This window comes from Ceratotherium simum, chromosome 20, assembly GCF_057802395.1.
Source record: "Ceratotherium simum simum isolate JZ-2026a chromosome 20, ASM5780239v1, whole genome shotgun sequence".
NCBI classification, from domain to species: Eukaryota; Metazoa; Chordata; class Mammalia; order Perissodactyla; family Rhinocerotidae; genus Ceratotherium; species Ceratotherium simum.
Window position 1 is genome coordinate 44,590,580 of NC_141919.1, and position 8,628 is coordinate 44,599,207.

Below are 8,628 nucleotides of genomic sequence, written 5' to 3' on the forward strand. Positions count from 1 at the left end.
CTTGTCGGGAAGAATAGACTCCTAAGGCAATTCTGGAGTCCCCTTGGACACTGACAAAAGAAAAGAGTTAGGACAATGACACTTTATATTAGATTGTTGGGATGCTTTAGATGATGTCATTTCTCTATTTCATTGAAAGACAATATTTCTGGGTTTTAGTCTCAAGACTCAAAACAATGAAAGGAAGTCATGCATAGAAGGTAGTGTTTACCTGAATAATTGGAACAGCTTCTTATGAGCTGTTTTATTTACTCTTTGGGTAAATATATTTATTATTCAGGAAGTTTACTTTTATGCATTACATATTTATATAACATTTTAAATGCATATGGTTTTATAAACCCTAACATACATTGTATGCTGACAATTATTACTAGAAATTGAAGCATATCATAAAAAAATCGTATGAAACTTCAGAGAATTTCTATCCTCTTCTATTTACTACTGATATAACCACTGTGGGATTTACAGAATGTCATTGTCAAGCCATCTGAAAGAACAATGATTTTCTTCTCGTTATATATTTATAGTTGAACACAGATCTTCATACTGAACTTGCAAAATTGGTATTGATTTATAAACAAATAATTGCAAAGTATTTCCCGGTTGTTATTTAAGCCCTCTCAGTAATATTATACATGACAAACATTCATTTTTCTCTCACTATACGCCAAGAATTGCACTAAATAAGAACTTTACTTTAGCTCAAGGTTTCTCAATTGCAGCATTCTTGACATTGGGGCTGGAAAATTATTTATTGTAGGGGGCTGTCCTGTGCACTGTAGGATGTTCTGCAGCCTCCTTAGCCTCTATCTTCTAGATGCCAGTAGCATTCCTTGCCCAAAAGTAGCAATCAGAAATGCGTCCAGACATTGCCACATGTCTCCTAGGCGGCAAAATTACCTCTGTTGAGAACCACTCTTTTAGCTAATCGATTTCTCTCAATAATCTCATGAGGTATGTATTATTGTCTCCATTCTAGATAAGGTGATAGAAACTTGAGGAGTTTAGCAATTTTCCCAAAGACACACAGATAGAAAGTGGAGACCAAATCAACTGCAGATCCCAATAATTTAGTGATTGAATGATACTAGTTCACTCAAAGACCCAGATGAACACAAAATCCAGATCTATGTATCCACAGAAACCTTCCCAGCCATACCAAAATGGAGAGCCTCCTTTGAAAAGGGGGACATACCATTTCCCTGGAAGGTGTTTACTCTCAGATATGAGTCATTTATCACAGCCATGGAATATGAAAATTTTAATGGCTTAAAACACCAAAAGGTTGTTTCTGACTCATGTGATACTGTCACTGTGATGTGGTATGGGCTTTGCTCCATCATTCTAGGATGGAGGTCAAGGATGAGCACCTGTGTGGTACATGCCAATCTCTGGCAGGGTGATAACAGAACCATACGATGGCGCTTAAAGTTTCTGCTCAGAAGTGACACAGATCCCTTCCATTCAGTTTACCTGGTCAAAGCAAGTCAGGTGGCCAAGTACGAACTCAGTGGGCAGGGAATTATACCCCTCCACCAGGGAAGGGCCAAGTTGGGGGTTGGGGGGGATAGGTGAAGAGCTGCCTACTAGGGAAGACAATAAATACTTTTGAAAAAGAATATAACCTTCATACAACTACACTGAGAAGTGATGAGAGGTAATGTAATAACTTGTTTTTTATTCAAAATGCCCATGATATCTGTATGTTTCCTGGAGGCATCTGTTTGTGAAAGCAACCCTGATGTGGTAGCCAAGAGCCAGAAATGGAATTGCTATGCATTCAACATTTTGGAATCTCAAAACAGTAATATAGGAGTGCTATCACGAGACAAATGGATGCAGTCTCTCGATTCTTTCCTGACAGCCTTTCTTTGAAAGAGTGAACAAATTCCTTTCCTTCTCTGTGAATCTGTTCCGTGATCTCTTTAAATGGGAGCTCTAAAAACTATTCAATTTCTACCTGATTTCTAGGCTCTTTTGAGTAAGTTGCAGATAAACTTTTAAGAATAGAGAGAGTGCTTATGCTTGGAATTTGGTGAAAAAACATTGCATCAATCGTGGGGGTCTGTGGGAAGATACATCACAAGCTATTCATTTTAATGTTTCACCACAGAAACCTTCTTTCCCCACTCCCTCTCCCCCTCCCTCTCTTTCCCTCTCTCTCTCTCTCTCTCTCTCTCTCACACACACACAGACACACACACACACACACACATATACACATACACACAGAGGAATATACCCCACATTCTCTCAGGAAAACTAATGATTAAAAATCATAGAAGCCACCATAAAACAAAAAGTTGGTTTTTTCCCAAATGTTCTTATGTAGCAGTCATTTAGTGAAGTTACATAATAAATACATTTGACTTAAAGTATACTTGAGATGAAGAGAGAGGAATAGAGAAAGGAGATGAAGGAGGGTAGAAAAAGAGAAAAGGAGAGCATGCTAAATTAAAGATGGTGGCAACCACTTGACACTCCTCCCACTGAGACGTGAAGTCCGATTCTCCTACCCTTGAATTTGAACTGGCACTTGTGACTTTCTTGATCAATAGAATGCAGCAGAAGTGACATTCTAGGACTCCTGAGGGTTAGCCTATAGTTATCTACTCCTGAGGGTCAATAACTATATTTTTAAGCCTTACATCTTCAGCTCAGGCCTTTTGGAACAATCAGTGTTGTGGATTGATTTGTATCCCCTCAAAAATTGTTGAAGTCTTAACCCCTGTTTCCTCTGAATGTCACCTTATTTGGAAATAAGGTCTTCGCAGTTGTAACCCAATGAGGTTATACTAGATTAGTGTGGGCTCTAAATTCAATGACTGTTATCCTTATGTGGACAGAGATATTAGGAGACACAAAAACACACACAGAAGGAAGATGGCCACGTGAAGACAGAGGCAGAAACTGGATTGATGCAGCTAAAAGCCAAGGAATGCCAAGGATTGCTGGCAAGCACCAGAAGTTAGGAAGAGGCAAGGAAAGATTCTTCCCTGGAGCCTTCAGAGAAAGCATGCCCCACCAACACTTTGATTTTAGTCTTCTAGCCTCCAAAGCTGTGAGAGAATAAATTTCTACTGTTTTAAGCCACTCAGGTTTGTGGAAATTTATTACATCAGCCCCAGGAAACAAATACACTTGGTCCTGGGATGCTCCCTCTGGGAACCAACACACATCTGTGCTATGAAAATCACAAGCCACATGGAGAGACTACACATGGACACTCATCAACAGCCCTAGCTGAGGTTCCAGTCAGCAGGTAGAATCAACTGCCAGACATACCAGGTGAAGCACCAGGTTGAGAGTGAAGAAGTCATCTTGGAAGCTGACACCCTGTGGATTTGAGGTGATCTGCCTAACCAACAACCCCTTCTAGAATTCCTGATCCACAAAATTGTGAACAAAATAAAATTGTTTCATGCTAATGAGTTTTGGGGTAATTTGCTACATGGCCATAATTAAATGGAACAAAATCCAATGCATGAAAGGGGGTTACATAATACAAACTTAAAATATATAGCCTTGGCTTTGGGACTAGGCAGTAGGCAGAAACTGGAAGGACTTTGAGGAGTCAGCTGGTAAAGGCTTGAAGGGCAAAAGGAAAATATTATTGGATTCTAAAGAAAAGGGAGTCATAGTTATGTAGTGGCAAAAAGTTAGGCAACCTGGTGACATGAAAAATAAAGTTTGCCTCATGAACTCTTGGATTTGCCTACAGAGATTTCTAGACTTGATGTATAAATTGCCAACTGGCCCAGCAAACCTTTTCTCAAATTTCTAAGCAAGAAAATAATCAGAAAATAAATGATATTTTAAGCCACTGTGTTTGGGGATAGAGAAACGGAAGAAAGGAGGTAGGAGAACAGGAAAGGGGAGTTTGACAGATTAAGGAAGATGAAAAATCCTTGATACTCTTCCAACCGAGAGCTGAAACTCAATTTCCCTACCCTTGAATCTTGACTAGTGCCACACAGTATTCATTACACAGCAGTGAATAACAGGGGAAAAGGCGGTAATGGAACATAAGAAGACCAGTTTAAACTGTGAATGTTCTAGAGTGAGAATAAAATGTGAGATACAGTCCATCTCTTAATGCCCAAGCACTTCACCTGTTGAATGTTTAAAGATGTCAAATGTTTAAAGATTTTATGTACAGTTACAACATGGTCATTAACACAAACCAACGACTTTACATGATGTTTGACCAAAGAAATAGCTATATCTCTTTCATTCTGGAGGAAAATCTAACTGTGCAGCATTTATTGAGAAGAAGCATTTTTGTTTCCAATATGGTATCTCCCCAAGGGATTTTCATGGGTAATGCTCCTGCCTTAGGCACTACTTCAGAACCTCAACTTGACCTCAGATGTGACTTCATTATATCTTTTCAAATAGAAAGGATTCACACAAGCAGAACGCTCCTAACACAAGTGTTTGAATAAGTTGTTAAATGACGAAGATACAATCTAATACTTATGCATTTCTTTATACATAAACCTCCTTATTCCACAAAGTATTTCAAGTGGCTCACAAGTGATATAGTCAACATTCTATAAAAAATAAAAATATGTAAGAATCCAGGATCAGAGAAAATCTAAGCAGAATAAAAGTAACAAATTACAAAGAAATAGTCAAACATGATATATAGTTATGAAGCTGAATTTGATTCTGAGCTTCCAGACAGCTAAACAGAAAAGGGAAATATCTGTTGCATGTTTCTCATTGAAGGGGGGAGTAAAATATTTCCAATGCAAAGGAGAAAAAGTTATTCATGTCATAGGATTCTGAAAATAATGTTCGTTAGGGGTCTACCACTATGGATACCCTGATCTCAACAACATCTCTACAATTAGCCCCTTACACAGAAACACGTTTCTACGAATATGTTTCTTCAAGCTTTTCTCAACGAATGAGAACACAATTCCAAAGCTCAACTCAGTCTCAGAAACATACAAGACCAAAAAAACATGTCCAAAGATGCAGCTCTTTTCCTTTTTCTCTTCTACTAGATGATGAGCACTTCAAGGTAAAAAACAAACAAACAAAAACATGATTTTCTCCTCAATACCTAGTGATACATGTATCTGGGACATGTGGCACATAGTATCATCAAGATGTGCCATAGTTCTGTTCTCTGAGCGCATATCTGAAGCAAAGGTCATTATTATATAAAGAAGATACAAAATTCCTTTCACAGTTATTGGACTACCTCATCTTCAGAGTTAAAAGAATGACAATGTGATTTTTCTTTTGCTGAGGAAGATTAGCCCTGAGCTAACATCTGTGCCAATCTTCCTCTACTTTATATGTGGGTGGCCGCCAGAGCGTGGCTGATGAGTGGTGTAGGTCCATGCCTGAGATCCAAACCCGGGAACCTAGGCTGCTCCAAACTTAACTACTACCCCATGAGGCCGACCCCGATAATGTGATTTTGTTGTTGTTGTATTGGAATGCATAATAATACATAAAAGCATGTGCTCATATATGGAATTCTGGCAAACACAAAGCTAATATTACTATGGCAGTTATCTCAATGCGCTGTTCTTTCCTTCTTCACGATGCGTTTGCAGCGTGAAATATTTATAGCCTATAGCTCATACAGAACTCAAGCAGAGCTTCACTTACTAGAATATTGAAGGAGAACAAGTGGTTCACGTTGGTTAAACATTAAAATATCCCGAATGGTTTGGGAAAACTTAAGACCACCAGCACCATTAAAAATCGGCATTATTAGTAGCAACTGCAGTGTTAAATCTGAGTCGTGGGATGGGGAGAGGAAATCATCGCACGAGTTTGGTGGAGATTTGCAGACAGCGCTTCTCAGGGCTGTTTAATGCTTAGGCAGCTGACTTTTATCGCTCTCTTAAGGGTCAGATCTGACTAAAACTCTCCCTTGCCTTCACTCTACATTGTGCTGAAATGGAATGCAGCATCTAGGCAAAGAGATTTAATGTCTTTACCATTTGCCAAAAAACACCCAAAAAACTCTGTAGAGCAGACTGGTAAGTAGCACTTACCTCCACAGCAAGGAGCAATCTGTGTCTGCTGAGTGGAGAGACGAAAAGCCGATTCCACCTGTCTTACAGCTTTCTGAGTACTGTGGGTACCAGAGAGGGGCAGATTAGACTGGGGAAAGTGTTTGGGGGCTGATATTGCGGAAAAATTGGTGTCTCCCCATCGAAACAAGTGGGCCTTTGATGAGTGGATACTCAGACCAGAGGACAAGAGCAAATGAGAGGTAACGCGCAGAGACTGAGGGCTTTCCCACAGAGAGCTTACGACTCGGTCCAGAAGAGAAGTCATAGTCGAATGTGCTATTTAGAAGCCTCCTAAGAGATCAGCTGGTCTGGTGGCTTTCAAATTCTGCCCTTTCAAGTCCTAGCAGAGTCCCGCAGAGGGGAGCAGGGCAAAAGGAGCAAAAGCAGGTCAGCAGAGCAGCCTGCAGCACCCTCTCCAGCTTTAAACAGAGCAGAGCCTCTTTGATGCGTCTCATGGATCCAAGTTTCTTAAAAACATCTCGCTGAATGCTAGTCCACTGATAAGAACATTTGAAGGCCTTTTAAGCAAATGATTAGCCCTTGGTGATGGGAATCTGTTGCCTTGCTTTCCCACCATCTATTTTCTCCCCTTTTGGTCCCTGATCTGCCTGAAGGTAACACAGTTCCTCCGCTTTCTGTGATTCGGGAGGAACTGACCCTTCCGTAGGCTACAGTGATGCAAATAGCTGGTCAATCATTTATTTTATTCAGTCTGAAGATTTCTACTCAGGGCACAGGAACTAGTTAGGGGAAGAGTGTGTGACTCAAAGCAGATCCAATAGAACCCGAAAGACTTGGTGAGAGCTCTCAGGTTAGAGGTAGCTTCATCCATTAGGATTATGAAAAGGACGGAAATGAGCCTGAAGCTGCTGGAAAACACATTCCTAAGAACGGTGTCCAACCCAGGAGAAAGAGCACCTGTGTTCTGCTTTGTGTAAAGCCAGTATTATCTTTGGGGTTTTAGTTATATGACAAATAAACAAATTCACTTCTTTGTTTGTAAGTTTGTTTTCTCTCCTTTATAACCTAAGAATCATGCCTCATACCCCATGTTGATTTTAAAGGCAGAGTCAAGGTCCTCCTCAGGTAAAGTGATTTGCGTAGGCTAGTAAGCAGAACTGAAGGATTACGACTCTTGGCCTAGGGCTTCTTCCACTAGAATCATCTCATATGTTCAAGGCAGTACTGACTCACAGAATGAGTGGCACTTTAAGCACAGAGCTATTTCTAAAAACTGGGGTAAATATCTAAAAAAAAAAAAATCACATCTTATTTTAAATTTACTGGAGGAACATACAATCCAAACGAAACATGTAGTGGATCCCTTCATTGTGTTTGTGAATTCAGAATTTCATACATCCTGACTTGAATGTTTGATTTCATGCTAATGGAGTCTTGTCAGCCCAAGACTGTGGCTCAGACACCCTCAGAAGAAGGCCCGCCTGAATCATCTTGCCTTGAGAGCACATGTTGCAGTTTGAGAGCATGCTTTTCTCATCCTGAGTCTTTGTATCCTCAGCCCTCTTCCTCAAAATGGAAATACAGTAACAGTAATTGACCATGTCAGAGTTAAACAAATTACATCACGAGAATTGTACTTCAGAAAATCCTCTCTCTCTCTGCATTTTCACTTTTTTTAGCTAAGAAAATTTTACAAGTTTATGTATTAATACAATATAGTTCATTTTGTTCTATGATTAACTAGCTGTCTACAATTAACTAACTCGCCCTAGTTTCTTGGGCAAGAAAGTTCCTCTCTCTGAGTCTGTTTTCTAAGTGTTTTGGCTTGAATAAACCCTCTCTAAAGTCCCTTTCACATCCAGCAACCTCGGAAACTATGGACTTAAAGCACATCTGACACCTAACAGATCTAAACTGTGGTGAAGCACTGCCTTCAACACTTAGGTGAGAATGGAGAGGGAGCTGGGTGCAGGCTGCTAAAACAGGGCATTCCAGAGTAGAAGTCTGTTTTATGAGTGTTTTATCTATGTTTTTCAAAAAACTGCGTGGAAATATTCAAGGTAAACAGTTTCTATTCAAAAAGCAATTCTTACAAATGTTAGATCAGAAGCAAAACATGATATTAAAAAAAATCTCCATAAAAAATATATTGATCTAAAATAAGTAGGTTTACGCAAACCCAGGGGCCATTCTCATTCTATACTTGATGCAAATTTTCCAAAATTTCTAGAGAGTCTATAAATGTATTTTAGCATATAAACTTTTGGATGGACATGTAATTCTCCAGTAGTGACTTAATAAAGTAAATAGAATGAAACAAATTGTTGCTTCCATTAGAATGAAAGAAAATGTTGCTTCTTTTGATAATTTTGTCACTGTTAACATAATTCCACATAAAATGGAAGCACGGTGTAATGACAAACAGTGTAAACTTCGCACACATTCCCAGCTTTAAATCAGAGTCCAACTGGAAATTTACTGAAAGTGATCTTGGGGAAGTTACCTAAACTCTCTGAAGCTCAGTATATATTTCTACATATACACTATATTTCTATATATGCTATACAATGAGGATCTAACTGATGGAAATGTTTGAGGATTAAAATGCCCAGTAGCCTGTGGT

At 39.3% G+C, this 8,628-nt stretch overlaps 1 long non-coding RNA gene across 1 annotated transcript in view; it reads right to left on the reverse strand.

Annotated features, from left to right (window-relative positions):
* LOC147914448 (uncharacterized) overlaps window positions 1-6,456 on the reverse strand; it is an 80,929-nt gene extending 74,473 nt beyond the window's left edge. The window contains exons 1-2 of the long non-coding RNA XR_015555328.1: window positions 6,286-6,456; window positions 6,024-6,103 (exon numbers count right to left, since the gene is read on the reverse strand). This is a non-coding gene — a long non-coding RNA (uncharacterized LOC147914448). The remainder of the gene's footprint in view (window positions 1-6,023; window positions 6,104-6,285) is intronic.
* Between the last annotated feature and the right edge of the window lie 2,172 nt (window positions 6,457-8,628).